Source organism: Piliocolobus tephrosceles, chromosome 14 (genome assembly GCF_002776525.5).
Source record: "Piliocolobus tephrosceles isolate RC106 chromosome 14, ASM277652v3, whole genome shotgun sequence".
NCBI lineage: Eukaryota > Metazoa > Chordata > Mammalia > Primates > Cercopithecidae > Piliocolobus > Piliocolobus tephrosceles.
The window spans coordinates 60,935,082-60,955,715 of record NC_045447.1 but is presented as its reverse complement, the minus strand read 5'-3'; the positions used below and the strand labels follow the sequence as shown (position 1 = coordinate 60,955,715).

The 20,634-nt window shown below is 41.8% G+C and overlaps 1 protein-coding gene across 1 annotated transcript in view; it reads right to left on the bottom strand.

Moving 5' to 3' along the window:
* SAXO1 (stabilizer of axonemal microtubules 1) overlaps positions 1–20,634 on the bottom strand; it is a 122,402-nt gene that overhangs the window by 78,690 nt on the left and 23,078 nt on the right. The gene's annotated exons all lie outside the window — the stretch shown is intronic.

Below are 20,634 nucleotides of genomic sequence, written 5' to 3'. Positions count from 1 at the left end.
ACCCACGAAAAACAAAACCAATTTTAAAATGGCAAAAACAAAAAATAAACAAAAAAACTCACCTTAAGTAGACATCTCTCAAAAGGAGGTATACAAACAGCAAAAAGGACATGAAAAGATATTCAATATCGCTAGTCATTAGGGTAACTGCAAATCAGAATCACAATCAAATACCACTTCACACCCATTTGGATGGTTATTATTTTTAAAAAGAAAGGGAAAGTGTTGGCAAGGCTGTAGAAAAATTAGAATCCTAGTGCGTTGCTGGTGGGAATGTAAGATGGCGTAGCCTCTGTGCATAACAGCATGATGGTTTCTCAAAAAGTTAAACATAGAATTACCCTATGATCCACCAACTCTACTTTCAGGTATATATATCCAAAAGAATTGAAAGCAGGAACTGAAACAGATACTTGTAGACCAATCACAGAAGCATTATTCCAATAGCCAAAAGCAGAAACAACTCAAATGTCCAGCAGCTAAACGGATAAACAAAATGTGGTGGTAAACACAAACGACAGATCATTCAGTCTCAAAAAGAAATAAAATTTGGATGTAGGCTACAACATGAGTGAATCTTGAAGACAAATAGATAAGTGAAATAGGTCAGTCACAACAGAACAAATATTGTAATGTCTCCACTGATGAGGTACCTGCAATAGGCAAATTCACAGACAGTAAGTACAATAAAGGACACCAGGGCAGGATGGGAGGGAGGGGTAATGGGAAGTTATTTTTGTTTAAACAGGTACAGAGTTTGTCTGGGATGATGAAAAAGTTCTAGAAACGAATAGTGGTAACAGCTGCACAACACTGTCAATGTTTTGATATCACAGAATTGTACATTTTGGAACTGGTTAAAATGAGGCCAGGTGTGGTGGCTCATGCCCATAATCCTAGCCCTTTGGGAGGCTGAGGCGAGAGTATCACTTGAGGTCAGGCATTCAAGACCAGCCTGGCCAACATGGTGAAACCCTGTCTCTACTAAAGATACAAAAATTAGCCAGGTGTGGTAACGTGCACCTATAATCCCAGTTACTCGGGAGGCTGATGCAGGAGAATCACATGAACCTGGGAGGCAGAGGATACAGCGAGAGGAGACTGCGCCACTGCACTCCAGCATGCGTGACACAGCGAGACTCCATCTCAAAAACAAAAATAAAAATATAGACCGGTTACTATGGCTCATGCCTGTAATCCCAACATTTTGGGAGGCCGAGGCAGGTAGATCACAAGGTCAAGAGATTGAGACCACCCTGGCCAACATGGTGAAACCCCATTTCTACTAAAAATACAGAAATTAACTGAGTGTGGTTGTGCACGCCTGTAATCCCAGCTACTCGGGAGGCTGAGGCAGGAGAATCGCTTGAACCCGGGAGGCAGAGGTTGCAGTGAGCTGAGATCGTGCCACTGCACTCCAGCCTGGTCAAAGAGCAAAACTCCATCTCAAAAAAAATTTAAAAATAAACTGGTTAAAATGTTAAATTTTAAGTTACATTTTTATCACATTTAAAAAAACAAAAAAGTTCAACTTTTTAAAATACAGACTTTTTTGGATCTAGTAATATATCTTTAAACACTTTAGAATCTTTGTCCTGAAAACTAAGTCTGACTCACTTCTTTTAAAAGTTCAGATTCTCCTTCCCTCTGTGCCATTCCAGAGTGTTACCCTAGGTAACCAACTTCTGTTTAGAACAGCAAAATATTACTTTCTTTTCTTAGGACTCATTTCTACAATCATCATCTAAAATCAGGAGTCAACAAACTATGGCCTTCAAGCCAAATTCAGCTTGCTACCTGTTTTTCTATAGCTTATGAGCTAAGAATGATTTTTACATTTTAAAATAGTTGAAAAATTAACAGGGATATTTCATGACACGTGAAAATTGTATGTCATTTCCATTTCAAGGTAATAAATTAAGTTTCATTGGAACACAGCATGTCTGTTCTTTTATGTATTGTCTATGGCTACTTTTATACTACAAAGACAGACTTGAGTAGCTACAACACAAAGGAAACAGTCTGCAAGTCCTCAAACATTTACTACCAGGTCTTTTTTTTTTTTTTTTTTTTTTTTTTTTGAGACAGGGTCTCTGTCATCCAAGCTGGAGTGCAGTGGCGCCGTCTCAGCTCACTGTAGCTTCCACCTCCTGGGCTTAAACCATCCATTCACCTCAGCCTCCCAAGTAGCTGGGACTACAGGTGCATGCCATCACACCTGGCTAATTTTTGTATTTTTAGTAAAGACAGGGTTTCACCATGTTGCCCAGGCTAGTGATCTTGAACTCCTAAGCTCAAGCGATCCGCCCACTTTAGCCTCTCAAAGTGCTGGGATTACAGGCCTGAGCCACCGTGCCCAGCCTGCCTGGTCCTTTATAGAAAAAGATTGCTGATTCCTGATCTAAATGATCGACTTGGAATAGGACAAACTGAAATGTGGAATTCCACCGAACTTCCCTTTGAGCTAACACTCCGTTGTTATTTTTAAAGATCCAAACAGTATGGCCATTCTCAGATTGAACTGACCTTTACTTTCACAAATCAAAATGAAGATTTCTGGAAGGAGCAGAAAGCTATTTTGAAGCCCATGGTAAGAAATTGAGGGTGAATAGGGGAGGAGAGAGGCTTGCCATATTTGAAGAGTTGAGTGATTATGGAAGAAAATGCTAGATACCTACCCCAATATTTATCTTTCTCTTTTTCTTTAGCAAAAGGATCCCCAAATAACTGTGCCAGCTAGAAAGTCTTCTATGATACGTCTGTGAGGTCTCCTTAAAGTGTGTGCATGTGCTGTCATACTAACCCCACTCAGTCCGACTATGATCAGACACTGGATAAGAAACAGGACAAATCAGAAAGGAGAAGGAGGGGACCCCCAGTCACTGCAGGGGACTTTTTCGAAGGGCAGGTCCAGGAGCAACTGTGTCTGACAAATACACCTGTTCTCTGGGAGCTCTTTTCAGCATGCATGCAACTTAGCAACTCAGCGAGGGGAAAGCTGATCACAGCACTGGAAGTTCATTAATCACCAAATTGAAAGCAATTGATCATCCAGCTAATTGATGGGTCAATTTAGTCCAAACTCATTCATAGATGCAGCAAATTATTATTTCCAAAATTGTCTAGTTTGCTTTCAAATAAACAAAGATAATTTATTTTAATCAGTACCCCCACACAGCAACAGCAGACAGAATTAAATCTGTCTTGCCTATAATTTTCCTTCCCTGTGTTCATGGAATAAAAACTACGCAAACAAGATTGGGCTAAAACTATTTTCTGTATTTCTAGAGTAAAAAAAAAAATCTTCACATTGTTTTCCAAATCTGCCAAACTTTTTAAAAAAATTTCATCCCAGTAGAGCTAAGAAAGGTAAAAAAGGAGTTTCAAAACTAAGTCACCCCAACCATCATAGCAGAAAACTTTCCAAGCTGAGGTTAATTTTTAAGCATGGGGAGTCCCGCCACTTCTGCGATTGCAGCTCCAGTTGAAACTAAAAACTCAACTAGGAATACCCAGAGATATAGCCATGATGACATAAACAGCTCAAAAAGAAGCCCCCAAGTTATAAGATGTGGCAAAAAGGGGGAAGCTGCAGATGCTTTTTTGGCTCTGTGCAAACTCCCGAGACCCCAAGTGGAAACTGTGAAATAATAGAAGCAATTTGGTATTTAAATCTGTGCAGAAAGGAGTACACAGAATGAAACGGAACAAGCATCAGGGAAAATGGAGATTTCTTGTGGTGTTATTCCCTACGTGGAAGCACTTTGCCTACTAAAACAGCTGTGAGAAATCCTGACATGCTTACACTCTTTCATTACCAAAGCCAGTCAGATTTTCCTTTACTCATGCAATTTCCATCACCTCGAAAAGAATATTCACCTTCAAAAGAGGTGAAGTCCATTAAAGTTTTGGGGTTTTCTTTTAAAGAATTTTTTTTGAGACAAGGTCTTGCTCTGTCCCCCAGGCTAAAGTGCAGGGGCACCATCTCTGCTCACTGCAACCTCCACCTCCTGGGCTCAAGTGATCCTTCCACCTCAGCCTCCCAAGTACCTGGTACTACAGGTGCATACCACCACATCTGGCTAATTTTTTTGTATTTTTTGTAGAGACGGGGTTTCGCCATGTTGCTCAGACTGGTCTCAAACTTCTGGGCTCAAGAGATCCAACAGCCAGGCATCACGCTACCTGACTTCAAACTATACTACAAGGCTACAGTAACCAAAACAGCATGGTACTGGTACCAAAACAGAGATATAGACCAATGGAACAGAACAGAGCCCTCAGAAATAATACCACACATCTATAGCCATCTGATCTTTGACAAATCTGAGGAAAACAAGAAGTGGGGAAAGGATTCCCTATTTAATAAATGGTGCTGGGAAAATTGGCTAGCCATAAGCAGAAAGCTCAAACTGGATCCTTTCCTTACTCCTTATACGAAAATTAATTCAAGATGGATTAGAGACTTAAATGTTAGACCTAATACCATAAAGACCCTAGAAGAAAACCTAGGTAATACCATTCAGGACATAGGCATGGGCAAGGACTTCATGTCTAAAACACCAAAAGCAACGGCAACAAAAGCCAAAATTGACAAATGGGATCTAATTAAACTAAAGAGCTTCTGCACAACAAAAGAAACTACCATCAGAGTGAACAGGCAACCTATAGAATGGGAGAACATTTTTGCAATCTACTCATCTGACAAAGGGCTAATATCCAGAACCTACAAAGAACTCAGGCAAATTTATGAGAAAAAAACAAACAACCCCATCAAAAAGTGGGCAAAGGATATGAACAGACATTTCTCAAAAGAAGACATTCATGCAGCCAACAGACACATGAAAAAATGCTCGTCATCACTGGCCATCAGAGAAATGCAAATCAAAACCACAATGAGATACCAACTCACACCAGTTAGAATGGCAATCATTAAAAAGTCAGGAAACAACAGGTGCTGGAGAGGATGTGGAGAAATAGGAACACTTTTACACTGTTGGTGGGATTGTAAACTAGTTCAACCATTGTGGAAAACAGTATGGCGATTCTTCAAGGATCCAGAACTAGAAATACCATATGATCCAACCATCCCATTACTGGGTATATACCCAAAGGATTATAAATCATGCTGCTCTAAAGACACATGCACATGTATGTTTATTGCGGCACTATTCACAATAGCAAAGACTTGGAATCAACCCAAATGTTCATCAGTGACAGACTGGATAAAGAAAATGTGGCACATATACACCATGGAATACTATGCAGCCATAAAAAAGGATGAGTTTGTGTCCTTTGTAGGGCCATGGGTGCAGCTGGAAACCATCATTCTCAGCAAACTTTCGCAAGAACAGAAAACCAAACACTGCATGTTCTCACTCATAGGTGGGAATTGAACAATGAGATCACTTGGACATGGGAAGGGGAACATCACACACTGGGGCCTATTATGGGGAGGGGTGAGGGGGGAGGGATGGCATTGGGAGTTATAACTGATATAAATGACGAGTTGATGGGTGCTGACGAGTTGATGGGTGCAGCACACCAACATGGCACAAGTATACATATGTAACAAACCTGCACGTTGTGCACATGTACCCTGGAACTTAAAGTATAATTTTAAAAAAAGAGAGAGAGAGAGATCCACCAGCCTTGGCCTCCCAAAGTGCTGGGATTTCAGGCGTGAGCCACTTTGCCAGGCCTACATTTTTAATCTTGAAACAAACAAACAAAAAAACCTTATGTAAAAGTTGAGACTTAGTAAGGTTTATTTTCACTTATCTGCACCTTACCCTTCCCAGGAGGTTCTAAACCTCCTCAGGCAACCAGTGCCACGTGCAGTAGAGGGGTGGCCCTGGCACACGGTCATGGCCATGTTTTTAGGGCTGGAATCCATTATTTCCTGCATGCCTCTGAATCAGCCTTTCCATCAAGCTCCCTTCTGATGGGAAATAAAAGATAATCCAGGGGCTATTTGCGGTTTCTTTACACACTTCTTGTCCTACTAAACAAATACCCCATATAACCAGGTTCCGTATTTCTAGGAAAAAAAAAAAAAAAAAAAAACCCTATAGTCTTTTAGAACCTGGCCAAGAATGTTAGGAGCAGAAAGATCCTGACCACCCAAAACACTGAAGTTTTCCCAAAGCCTTTACATATTAGTCCTGGTACAGGCCCTTCTGTACTCTTTACTCCTTTATACAGAAATACATTATTTGGCTAGCTGACTCTCGAGAATAGAAGCAACTTATTTTAAAAATAGGGGTTAAAAAAGACAATTACAGGCAGGTAAACTTTTCAAAGAAATCAAGAAGGTATACAACAGTATTCTAGGAAATTTTCTTTCAATGTAATTACCATAGGCAGTAAGGAGGGGAAATTTTCCTTTCTCAACAGGACCACATAAAGGAAAGCTTTTGTTAGACCCAATTACTATAATTAAAACCAAATATTGAACATTTAACTATATGCCAGGCTCTATATTAAGTACTTGACATACATTACCTCATACAATCAATCTTTTCAATATCCCCATTTTACGTATCAGGGAACTAAGGCCCAGAAAGGTTTTAAAAAGTTCACATCTGTCTAACCCCAGAGTGTCTTCTCTAACCTCTTCACTACACTATAGTATCCTGCATTGCTTTCCAATTGTTTTATGTAGATGTTTCAGTTGCATAGATTTTAAACTCCCTAAAAAAGTAAAAATTAAGTCTTCTACTTATCCTAATAGCACCCTAAACCTAAGCCAAGTTCAGAGCACTAAAAAAGCTTTTAAATACATGCGTGACTGAACTTCAGTATCAAATAATTCTTTTTCTAACTGTCCTATTTCTCCAAATCCTATCAAACTACCTGCTGAGGCATTTGAGCCCACTGCCACTTTCTAATGAGGAAGGCAAGAATGGGCACAATCCCACAGTGTCACTAAACTCTCATGACCTGCTTCATCCCTTGTACTGAGAACCCGAAGGCCATAGATGACTTAAACAAAACATAGCTGAAGGAGACACGCCCGGTGCACATGCAGATTGCCCACTAAACTGAGTGCATGAATAAAACTTATCCAAAGTTCTTATAAGCATCTAAGTTCCTTGTGTGCCCAGAGCTAAGCCCTAAATTGTAGGGCCCAAGGCTAAGTCAACATCCTAACTATAGGCAAATTGGTGGAAACTAGGGTCCAAACTAGGATTCAGATAGATAGATACACAGATTCAGTATTAGTTTTACCTAAGGGAATATGGCTATGTTATTCAACCCAAACCGATAAAAAAATTTACCACTTTTAACAACCAAAGCCAGTTTTTAAGTAACTCAAAATCTAAGTATGCCACCTATGAACCACTTCAGCTCTTTCTTCCTCCCTCCTCTTTTTTCTCAAATTTCCATGTTCTTACTAAACCATTTCAATTTTACCAGTATGAAGAAGAGATTTATTTTTTATTTTTTTTGAGATGGAGTCTCGCTCTGTCACTAGGCTAGAATGCAGTGGCACTATCTTGGGTCACTGCAACCTCTGCCTCCCGGGTTCAAGCAATTCTCCTGCCTCAGCCTCCCGAGTAGCTGGGACTATAGGCACATGCCACCACACCCAGATAATTTTTGTATTTTTAGTAGAGATGGGGTTTCTCCATGTTGGCCAGGATGGTCTCGATCTCTTGACCTCATGATCCGCCCACCTCAGCCTCCCAAAGTGCTGGGATTACAGGCGTGAACCACCACGCCCAGCAAGGATATATTTTTTTTTAACGAGAGAGGAAAAAAGATGAGGCAAAGAGATGTTTGTTTTGTTTTGACCAAAGGCAAACAAAGAGGAAAAAAAAAACAGAGAAAATAAGATTTAGAGCCTTTTTCATTCATTTATACCTACTTACCATCTGGGGGTTAAGAGCTAGTTTTATTTTCTGAAACCTCTGCCATCTCTTTAGGAGCAGTTAGAGTGCTAAGGATCCTCACCCCTAATCCTCCCCAAATCCTTAGGCCTGAATTATTAAAATAATTTGTAATAGATAAGCATAAATAGGACCTGGAGTGAAAAATGCTACATGTGAATGTAATCAGCTCTGTGGTATTGGTATATCTAAAGATATGTAAATGTGGCACGAACCATATGGGGGACGGTGGGCACAGAGTTATGTGGGCAACTCTACCGAGGTACCTACAAGCACTGTCTGGATAAGGAGGCCTGGCAGAGGGGCTCAACCCATCCAGTCCCTAATCTCAGAAGGATACATCAGAACACCACGGCAGGACCTCAAACGTGCAAATGGCAGCATTCCTCTTTCTTAGAACTCGGACAAGCAACTTGTGATTATATTTTGGCTCCTACTTTTAATTTTTCTAAACAGAAAGTACACTGTGACCAGCAAAAATGAGTTTCTAGACACCCTCAGTAAATCTGTCTCATTCTAAATAAATTGGCATTTCAGTTTACACAGCAGTCTGTATTAGCCAGGGCAATATTAAGGGAGGCACTGCGGAGTTCAGGGGCTGCTCTCTCAGGGTATTCACAAAAATCAAGATTCTGCACCAACAAAAAGCACCATCAAGTAATGCTAGGCTGTGAGGTTGTTTCTACAGGTCACGCTTTTCTCTAGAAACAACCCTGCCTCATCAGGCCTCTGCCAACCTTCCACAACCTCCACCTAGGCTGAAGGTGGCTCCAGACGCTACACACAGGCACCTCTTGCATGCCTTTCATCAACCTGGCCTTCCAGATAGATCCTGGAGGAGAACCACACCAAAAGAAAAGAATTTGTGAAAGACCAGTACAAGGCATAAGGCATGCCAAGTCAGCACACAAAATGCAGGTGGGTGCCTAAAGATCTTCACCACTGGGCGGGTAACAAGTCAAGCTATAATAGCAGATTGTGCAATGCCAGTCCCTTTTACTTTCTTAGAGATTAGATTGCCCTCTTGTGGGAAATAGGAAGGTAAAATTTCACAGTATTTCCCCCTATCTTTTTCCATGATGGCTATAGATAGAACACATCCTGTCTCGGGGCAAGAGCTGACCATTACCATTTAGGAATGCAGTCACAATGCTGTCATGTCTTTTGATTTTTCAGAAGAAACTAGAAGTATGGATTTTATATTTTATTTAATTTTATTTATTTATTTTATTTATTTTTGAGACAGAGTCTGGCTCTGTCACCCAGTCTGCAGTGCAGTTGTACAATTTCTGTTCATTGCAACCTCTTCCTCCCAGGTTCAAGCAATTCTCCTGCCTCAGCCTCCTGAGTAGCTGGAATTACAGGCATGAGCCACCACGCCTAACTAATTTTTGTATTTTTAGTGGAGATGGGTTTTCACCATGTTGGCCAGGCTGGTCTCGAACTCCTGACCTCAGGTGATCCAACCGCCTTGGCCTCCCAAAGTGTTAGGATTACAGGCATGAGGCACCGTGCCCAGCCCAGATATTTAAAACTCATGAGATTTTACATGTTACCAACCAATATCCACTTTTTAGAAAAAATATTTAGCAGGCACCCAGTTCATGAGCTGGGCATGGTAGTCTGTAATAGAGTCTGGTGAGTCTGAAATACAGGTTGTCAGTATAGTTAATAACAAGGTGTGAGTAAAGTTAGTATACAGAGAGTTGAGCCTGGAACACAGGCAGCATGGTGGGGAAAGACAGGGAAGGTAGACTAGGGGCTTAAGGGTAGACTTTGTTCTATAATCAATGGAGAACTATCAAAGGCTTTAAATTGGCAAAATCACTGGGTACAGTGGCTCACACCTGTAATTGCAGCACTTTGGGAGGCTGAGGCAGGCAGATCACTTGAGGCCAGGAGTACAAGATCAGCCTAGTCAATGTGGTGAAACCCCATCTCTACTAAAAACACAAAAACTTAGCCAGGCATGGTGGTGGGCACCTGTAATCCCAGCTACTCAGAAGGCTGAGGCACAAGAATCCCTTGAAACTAGGGGGCAGGGTTGCAGTGAGACGAGATCACGCCACTGCACTCCAGCCTGGGCAATAGAGCAAAACTCTGTTTCAAAAAAAAAAAAAACAAAAAACAAAACTTAATTAAATTTTTAAAATAAAAATAAATTGGCAAAATTACCTGATCAGAGTTTTAGAAAAATTGCTGTTAGAGGCCGGGCACGGTGGCTCAAGCCTGTAATTCCAGCACTTTGGGAGGCCGAGACAGGCGGATCACAAGGTCAGGAGATTGAGACCATCCTGGCTAACATGGTGAAACCCCGTCTCTACTAAAAAAATACAAAAAACTAGCCGGGCGAGGTGGCGGGCGCCTGTAGTCCCAGCTACTCAGGAGGCTGAGGCAGGAGAATGGCATAAACCCGGGAGGCGGAGCTTGCAGTGAGCCGAGATCCCGCCACTGCACCCCAGCCTGGGTGACAGAGCGAGACTCCGTCTCAAAAAAAATAAAAAAGAAAGAAAAATTGCTGTTAGAAGTATCATTGACTAGCCCCAGATAGAGCAGGAATGAAAATAGCAACGAGTAGCTCAAAGAAGCCACCAAACATACTTCAGAACTACAAGATACTTTGTCAGTGGATGGGATCTTCTTTCATAGATTTAAGACTTCCTCCGAGAGGGACTTAGAGGCTCAGGAGGTCCACAGCTTTGTCACAGGTATTACCTACCTGTTGTCTCCTCCAATCCTGGGGAACAACCAGAATGTTGGACAATATCCAATCATAGAGGCTCTACATGAAAAATAAAGCCAGTGCCGCTGAGGGTCAGTGTTCCCTCTTTCTCCTGGGGTTAGAAAGTCAAGACCGTAAACAAGACCACTGAAGAGACCTGGGACATCGGGAAAGCATACAAACCTCCCTGAGAGGCTTCTCGAATTCTTAAGCGGATGGAGAGTAAAAGGTCCTTTCCTGAGAAAGATGTAAGGCAAATCAGAGCTCAAAACAAGAGAGAGTACTTCCTGCTGATGATGATGAAGGGCAATGAGTGCTGGTGCCACATGTCAAAGCTGGTTCCACACAACCCCTTCCAAAAAAGCCTAAGAACAGACAGCATCTTTACCTTGCTTCTTTTTAATCGATGACTAGAAAGATTTGGAAGTCTTAAAACTGTATTCCTTCCTATGTCAACCAACCTGGAGTACAATGGCAGATCACGGCTTACTGTAGCCTCAAGCTCCTGGGTTCCAACAATCCTCATTCCACAGCCTCCAAGTAACTGGGACTAAAAGTGTGCACCACCATGCCTGGCTAATTATTTTTGTTTTTTTGCTTTTTGTTTTTGAGACAGAGTCTCATTCTGTCACCCAGGCTGGAGTGCAGTGTCGTGATACCTGCTTACTGCAAGCTCTGCCTCCCGGGTTCAAGTTATTCTAGTGCCTCGGCTTCCCAAGTAGCTGAGATTACATGTGTGCACCACCACGCCCAGCTAATTTTTGTATGTTTAGTAGAGACAGAGTTTCACCACGTTGGCAAGGCTACTCTTGAACGTCTAACCTCGAGTGATCCACCCACTTCTGCCTCCCAAAGAGTTGGGGATTACAGGCGTGAGCCATTGCACCCGGCCCATTTATTTACTTATTTATTTGTTTGTTTGTGTGTTTTTAAGAGACTGAGTATCACTATGGTGCTAGTCTCAAATTCCTGGCCTCAAAAGATCCTTCTGCCTCAGCCTCCCAAGTTGCTGGGATTACAGATATGAGCCATGGCGCCCAGACACATCACTTTAAAAAAAAAAAAAAAAAAAAAAAAACACGCATCTTTTTGTTTTGGGGGTTGACACTCAATGAAGTAGCCATGTGTTTTTTAAAGTGTGGTCCATCACCCACCTGCATCTGAGTCACCAAGGTTGTTAAAACTTGCAGATTCCTGGGCCTCAGACCCACAGAATTAAAATCTATGAAGTAGGGACCAGAAATTGGCCTCCTTCAAACAGTTCTCCAGTTGATTCTCAGGTACAGTGAAGGCTGAGAACACTAAAGATTCAGACATTCACATGCAGGGGAAGGGGACCATCATGAGAAAAGCCTTGTCACTCTCCAAGGACAATAATATAATATCCATTCCTGTGATAAAGCCATTAATGCAAGGCTATGAAAGCATAACCCAGCCAGGCGTGGTGGCTCATGCCTGTAATCTCAGCACTTTGGGAGGCCGAGGTGGGCGGACCACGAGGTCAGGAGATAAGAGACCATCCTGGCTAACATGGTGAAACCCCGTCCCTACTAAAAATACAAAAAAATTAGCCAGGCATGGTGGCGGGCGCCTGTAGTCCCAGCTACTCAGGAGGCTGAGGCAGGAGAACGGCATGAACCCAGGAAGTGGAGCTTGCAGAGAGCCAAGATCGTGCTACTGCACTCCAGCCTGGGTGACGGAGCAAGACTCTGTCTCAAAAAAAAAAAAAAGAAAAAGAAATTAGCTGGGCGTGGTGGTGCATGCCCGCAGTCCCAGCTGCTCGGGAGGCTGTGGCAGAAGAATCACTTGAACCCAGATGGTGGAGGTTGCAGTGAGCCGAGATTGTGCTCCTGTACTCCAGCCCGGGCGAGGGAGCAAGACTCCATCTCAAAAAATAAATAAAAGCATAACCCACAGTTTGAGAATGCTTCTAGCCCAGTGATTCTCAACTGGGGTTCTCAAAACTGAGGTCAATTTTGACCCCAGGAAACATGTGGCAACATGCAGACACATTTTTGATGGTCAAAAGTGGGGTAGGTGTCACTAGTATCCAGTGGGTAGTGGCCAAGGATACTGCTTAACACCCTACAATGCACAGGACGGGCCACAGATTAGAAACCATGCTGTAGCCTAAGTTGAGCCTTTTCATAAATGAACACAGAAATGTAAACAAACATTCTTTTTAGCCAGCCATTTTCTTTTAGCTACCTAACATCTGACTGTTTTTTTTTAAGCTACCTAACATTTTTTGAGGTGCCTTTCATTTGATGAATTCCCACCACATTCATCTTGTGGCAGGCAGCGCTCACCTGCCACTACAGAAACCAAGAAGTGAGGCACCCCTCCCACCCCCCACCCTTCTTCTGTGAGACCTGAGCATGTGACCAAGGCCTGGCCAGTAAGAAGCTCCCCTCTGCAACTTTAATGTAGACCAATAGGACCTGGCAAGGTGGCTCATGCCTGTACTCTCAGCACTTTAGGAGGCAGAGATGGGTAGATTGCTTGAGCCCAGGAGTTTGAGACCAGCCTGGGCAACACAGTGAGACCCTGTCACAAGGCAAAGGCAAAAGGCAAAGGCAGAAAGAAAAGAGAAAGAGAAAGAAAAGAAAAAGAAAAAAAAAAAGGCCAACTGATGCCAAAAAATCTGGAGTGACACTGGAGAATACAAGCGGAGGGACAAGAATTGAAAAACTACCTATTGGGTACTCTGCTAACTTCCTGAGTGACAGGTTCAACCGTACCCCAAACCTCAGCATCACACAATATACCTTCATAACAAACCTGCACACATGCTCACAGAATCTAAAATAAAAGATGAAAATAGAATTTTTTTTAAAAAACTGGGGTGACAGTGAAGAATTCATTCTACAGACAGGGACACTGGCAGCGCCAGGACATGGCCAGTGACAGCCGTTGCAGATACAGCATGCTGCGCCAGAGCAGCCCTCAGCAGCCGCCTCACCAGTCTCTGCAGAGTGATTTGGGCTGTGGCTCTGGTCTCCTGGCCTCTCCTGTACCTGTCCATATTCCAACCTTGCCTCTCCACACTTCTGCAAACTGCCCCACAGCCTTCTTCTTAAACAAGCCAGTGTCCATTTCAGTTACTTCAACCAAGAATCTTGAATAATATAACCATTCCAGGAGCTTTTCCTAGTCCATCATTTAAAAATATCCACACCTGGTGGCTGGCGCCCATAGTCCCAGCTACTGGGTAGGCTGAGGCAGGAGAATGGTGTGAACCCGGGAAGCGGAGCTTGCAGTGAGCCGAGATTGCACCACTACACTCCAGCCTGGGTGACACAGCAAGACTCCATCTCAAAAAAAAAAAAAAAAAAAAAAACCACGGAACTATTCTCCATGTTTTCCCTTTTTATTGTACTGCATCATGTAAAGTTATTTATGATTCTTCAAATTCTTTTTGGGGAAGAAAAGCCTCTTAAAATTCACTTCTAGATAGAGCAGTGGAAGAGAAACAGGAAGGCTTGATTCATGTAAGTGTCAGAATTTCAGGAACTGCCATGGTTGGCAGGAAGGTGCAAAGAAGGCTTCCAAGACCAGAACCCAGTTTAGGAAAGGCTCCAAGATGAGTGTGAAGTGGGACATCATAAGAGAGCAACATGGGTCATTCCAGCTTTGCAACGGAACATGTTTCAAAAGTCAATACACGGCTGTTGGAAGCCTGAAATACATTTCTCACAACGTATTGCTTCACGTCATGGCTAAAGTCCCAGCCTAGCCCACAAAAGCCTCCTTAACGTGAACTGCTACATGCATACATAATCAGGGAAGTTGTGGAAGCAACAGATGAAGCTTTTTAATACACTACCCAAAAGTTATCCAACGGCTCTCAGGAAAGCAGAGGCACCAGGTAAAAAGGCAGATTCAGTAGGAGCAGTGGTTAGAGACAGGATGCTAAAGTCTGGTTATGTGCTTTACATGTTAAATATAGATGCCTTAAGAAGTCTCTTAATTTTCTTGTTTTTTTTTGGGTGCATATGGATCTCAGCTTATTCTTTCTATCACATGTACCCATAGTTCTCTGTAGGAGCCTTTCAAGTCCAATAATCACATTAAAATAATCTTCTTTGCTGAGACATTAATGACAAAAAAAAAAAAAAGGCTCTTCTGTCTTTCCAGAAATCTGGGTTTCTAGTGTTGAAAGTGACCCTAGAGATAATTTTGTCAAACCTCCTGTCCAATGCCAGAGCCCTTTCCATAGCATCTCACAGACAGACACACACCCAGCTCAAGGGTCAGAAAAATTCTATTTTGGCCAGACATAGTTCGCTCACACCTGTAATCCCAGCACTTTGGGAGACTGAGGCAGGTGTTTAGCTTGAGGTCAGGAGTTCAAGACCAGCCTAGCCAAAATGGCGAAACCCCACCTCTACAAAAAATACAAAAATTACCCAAGCATGGTGGTGCATGCCTGTAATCCCAGCTCCTCGAGAGAGTGAGGCAGGAGCAATCACTTGAACCCTGGAGGCAGAAGTTGCAGTGAGCCCAGACAGCACCACTGCACTCCAGCCATGGTGACAGTGAGACACTGTCTCAAAAGAAAAAAGAAAGAAAAAGTAGACCAATTCAATTTCTTATGGTTCTAACTGCTACAAAATTCTTTATTAGTATTGATCCCAAAACCACATGGGTCTTGGTTCCACATTCTGAACAATCCAGAACAAGTAAAAGCCCTCTTCTGTAGACTACAGCATTGGAATACTAGGTTTTTATCCATCCATCTCCTGCTGTTGTCAAGTTCAAGTTTTCTCACTTTCAGAATGCATTCCCCATAACCTGGCCATCCTGGTCACCAGCAGGTATACCAAAAAAAAAAAAAAAAGTGTCCACATGGAAAAGCATCTTTCAGTTGTGGTCTGACAAGGCAAAAGTCCAGTGAAGTAATTACATCTGCTAACCTGGACACTCTAGCTCCATTTAGCGTGAAACTAAGTTAATGCTTATTCACAGGCACATCATACCATCAGATCACATAAAACTGTAGCTAAGTAAAGCCCCAAGACCTTTTCACAAACTGAAAAGGCCAAGATAAACCACTTCCATTATGACTATGTGTAATTGATTTTTCATCCCAAATGTCAAACTTCATGCTTACTCTTGCTAAGTTCCAGCTTGTTTGGGGCCCAGCATTTCAGTCTGTCAAAATAATTTTCTTTTTTTTTTTTTTTTTTGAGACAGGGTCTTGCCCTGTTTCCTAGACTGGGATTCAGTGGTGCGATCTCAGCTCACTGCATCACTGCAACCTCCGCCTCCAAGGCTCAAGCCATCCTCCCACCTCAGCATCCGCAGTACCTGGGACTATAGTCACGCACTACCATAACCAGCTAATTTTTTGTTGTTGTATTTGTTGTAGAAACAGGGTTTCACCATGTGGCCCAGGCTGGTCTTGAATTCCCAGGCTCAAGTGATTTGCCCACCTTAGCCTCCCCAAGTGCCAGGATTACAGGCGTGAGCCACTGGGCCTAACCAATATAAGTTTGAATCTTCATTATCTATTATGCTTTCTATATTCTTCTCATTTTGTGTCCTCAGCACATTTGATAAGGGTGTCTTCTGTGTCTTCATCCACGTTTTGATTAAAAATGAATAAGACAAAGCTAACAAGAGAGTTCTAGGGCATGGGGATATTATTCCAGTATCATTAATGATGATATTGTTCTAAGCAGGTAAAAAGCAATCTGTTGACACTCTTTTGGCCTGCTTGTTCAATGACCTGGGAATCCACCTAGCCTGATACTATCATCCAACCCATCTTTCACTAACTTTATCCACAAGGATATCTTGGCAAGAATCTTTGGAAGGCCAATTGTTTCCTCTTCATTATTTTCTTCCTATCTACATCCTTATAACCTAAAACAGCTCTCCTCTAGCTGCCCAGTTTGTTCTATGTAACCCCACTCCTCCTGGTGCTCAGCTTATTAGACCATAGGAGACAGCCTGATGCCAGAAGAGCCACCTGTTACAGGCTGGACCCAACCAGGTGCTCTTTTTCTTTGGAATTTGGAAACAGCACATTAAACTCTTCAGTTCTCTGAAATGAGAAGCGGTATGATGCTAGGGCTGGGGCAACCACAGACAGCCAACATGCAGAGGCAGTCAGAGTGCCCAGAAGAAAACAGATAAGATATCCCAAGAGCCATGAGGTCCGAGAAAGACACATACTACCAACTAGCCATTCAATTCTGGAGAAGTCAGGAAAACATCTGTCCACCTTCAGGTCTGTGCCCCATGTCCCCTTTTCCCTGACTTCTCTGGAGGTCGCCAGCTGAGGCTAGAGAAGACCTCTGCAGACACCTTCAGGGCCCTGACATGGAAGTTGTCTGGACCTGGAAAAACACCACTATAGATGGTGGGAACCTCCCTGCCTGAGGATCACTGATTTTTGAAAGTCTAGAGATGTTAAATGACCTGAACAAGTTCACAAGGCTTATAAGTAATTAAATCCAGGACTGTAATCCCAGTCATTGCATGTTCTTCCCCTAATATTACTCGCTGCCCTCCCATTTGAAGCAAGATAAAAGAACAAAGTATTCAATTGACTCTGCTCTTCATTTGGAGCTGTTGTTCACCAATGGTATGTAGATTTTCTTATTTGGAGAAGACTTGAAATGCATCATACTTGAAAGAGAAATTGGACTGTTATGGGAAAAGCTTGTGATTTTTAAAAATAGTTACTGCATAATGGGTAGTTTCTAAAAGTTAAGTTATTGACCAGTACTGGGAGAAACTTAACTGATTTTTTACATTACAAACCCAATTTGTTAACATTAGAAAGACGGGGTTTTGGATTGTCTAGGTATTTAAAACATAAGGATATATTTTGCTTAGTGGCTAACTTGACAGTCATTTAGAAATACTGTTCTTTCCTTTTAGAGAAACAACCAGAGAAACTTCAAAGTTTCTTTGAACAAGATGGTAAAGACAAAAAAAAAAAAAAAAAAAAAAAACAGAATAGTAGGGTATGCTATGCAGGGAGTTTGTCTTTAATCCCCAGAGTCATTGAATACTTACAAAGTTCTAAACTGAATAGCAACTTAACCTTAGTGTTTGTTAATGTCAGTCTGAACTCACAAAGCCTAACAAAGGCTGGACTCAAATGTAGACATCCCAGAAAGGGCAGAGAGCCTCCCAAAGTATAAAGAGCACATGAAGTTTTTGCAGACCATTCTTATCAACCAAATTTAATTAAGCCCCCCAAACACCAGATTATATCCCCCTGAGTTAATTCTTTGCAGGGCATTTTGTATTACCTGCAAGTGAGTAAACAAACATAACTCTCTTCTCTAGAGTACCAGCTCCACAGAGCTTCTGGCAGGATCCCCCACTCAGACTCAAGTGTTCAGGCAAGTATGCTTCCTCAGGTTTCATTGCCTAGAACACAGACCTTTATGCTTATTTAGTAACATCTACCTATGCCTTACTGTGGATGTAGGCATTGTTCCACCTGCATATTTAATACTGATTCAATCCCCTCAATAACTCTGTGAGTCAGGTTCTATCTCCATTTTACTGACGAGAACACTGAGATACACAGAAGCAGAAACTTCACTGTGAAATGGTTCAACATGACACAGCTAGGGAGTGGAAAGGCTGGGGTTTGAACCAAGATAGTCTGGCTCCACCATCTGCACTTGGAACCTCAATACTCTGCCACTTCTCATAGTAAATCATGACTTAATCATTTGTTGAATCAAGTTAATAAAAAGGACAAGAATGGAATGGAGATAAAATATATTTAATGAAGTATTAGCAAACTACAAATCCACTCAGAAAAACCAAAACATTAACAGATTTAAAGTCAACCTAATTCAGATAATGGGCATTTCTGAAGAAGCAAGAAGGAAAGAAGGAAAAAAAGAAAGGAGAGGAAGGGGAGAGGAGAGGAGAGGAGAGGAGAGGGGCGGGGAGGGGAGGGGGGGAGGGGAGGGGAGGGGAGGGGAGGGGAGGAGAGGGGAGGGGAGGGCAGGGGAAGGGAAGGGAGCCAGGCACAGTGGCTCACACCAGCACTTCAGGAGACCGAGGCAGGAAGACTGCTTGAGCCCAGGAGTTTGAGACTAACCTAGGCAACATAGTTACATCTCATCTCTGTATTTTAAAAAAGAAGAAGAAAAGAAATTTTACTCTTTTAAGGCTTTTTTGGGAGGGGAGAAGACTGTTTTCTCTGTTTTACTATCAGCTCAAAATCCATCCATAGCTCTTTGCTGGTGAGTTCACATTCTGAGACATGTAAGGGTCCCTCTGCAACTTGCCTCCAGCAAGCTTCTGGCACGACCTCCTGGCAGGCTCAAGTGCTCGGGTGGACATGATGTGTTCCATGTCTCTCTGACAGCCACGCCCTGCAGCAGAGGCAGGCTCACTCAACTCCAACACACCCTTTTCCTCCAGGGCCTGTGCTCCTCTCCCACCTAATCCTCACACCAACCTTAAGAATAAGGTATTGTTATCCCTACTTTACAGAAAGATAAAATGGTTTGCATATGCTCCCACAGTTAAAAAGTGGCAGAGCCAGCATCTGAAACCAGGCAGTCTGACTCCAGCTTCACTTTCCTCATTACTTCTCCATCCTAAAGCCTTCCTCGGCTACCCGCTCCCAAAGTGCCTCTCCCACCCCTCACATCCTACATCACTTGTTTTATTGGTCTCTTCATCTAAGGGTAGCTATTTCCGCCTCTCCACCACCCATCCCATGTCATCTTTCCAAATAAACTATAAATCACTTGAAGGTCAGTAATAAATATTTTAATAGCGATGGAGGGAATGATGTTTAAAACTGCCCACTACAGAACAGAATTAGAACATGTTACTCTGAACGGATCCATCATCAGACTATAAGGTCGAATAGATAATATTTACTGCTGTAATTTGAATATGAAGTTGTACTCTAATTTAACAATATCTGAAATATCACATATACCCATTTGTACTCATTTTATAAGGTGAAAAGTATTTATGAACAATTAAACATTAATTCTGATATCAAAAAAGGCCATTTTTAAGGAGCATAACATAGCTTAACATGAAAAGTACATGACATCTACAATAAAAATTCAATCTTAAAGGGAAAGTTTTTCTTTTTTTTTTTCTTGGCATTTCTATCTGGATTCTGCTAAAGATAAGTCATCAGCAAGTATCTGTTAAAGGCTGTTCTTTGTCTCTTTATTCCTTAATCAGAATTTATGAAGTCAATTTTATTTAAATTAAAAATAAGAATTCTTCTTAAAACATGTAATATCAAACCAAGTCCTCAATTTTTTTTTCCTTCCTCTTAATTTGTAACAGAGACTCTAAGAAAATAAAATCTAAGGTTAAGGAAATTTCCATCAATGTGAAGAAAATATTTTCCAAAATTAAAATAACAAGTTCCTCCCTGGTTAACATAACTGATTTAAGTTGCAGATACATGGCTGCCCCTGAGATCACCTTCCTCTGCAAGCTTTGTGAAAGGGCCAAATCCACATCCTTTTCAGCAATTTTTGAGTCCTCTATGGGACTACCTTTTTTTATGAAATGCTGCACATACTACCAATGCTTCATAAATATTTCATGATACATTACCCAGTCCTGGAATTTCCTGCAAGATTGCACAAAATCTTTAAAATTGTGCACTGTAAGCCATAAAATAATCAGATATAAAAGTAAGCTATATCAATCCCTTCATTAACAATTTTTTTTACAAGAATTTTAGAAAAAGCAGTGTTACTACATTTTATTCTCAGGAGTAAGATTTGCTATTTATATTACTTTACTAAAAGGCTTTTAGAATTACACTTCTTTTTTATATCAGATACTATTTTCTCAGTTGGACAAGAGCCTTCATATGGTACTCTACAGTCAAAAATGGTCCATTGTGGGAGTTGGGGGGACTAATCAAGCTGGTTAATGGATACAAAAATACAGTTGGATAGAAGAAATAAATTCTAGTGTTCGATAATACAGTAGGGTGACTACAGTTATAATTTGCCATATATTTCAAAATAGCTAGAAGATTATTTGTAAGGTTCC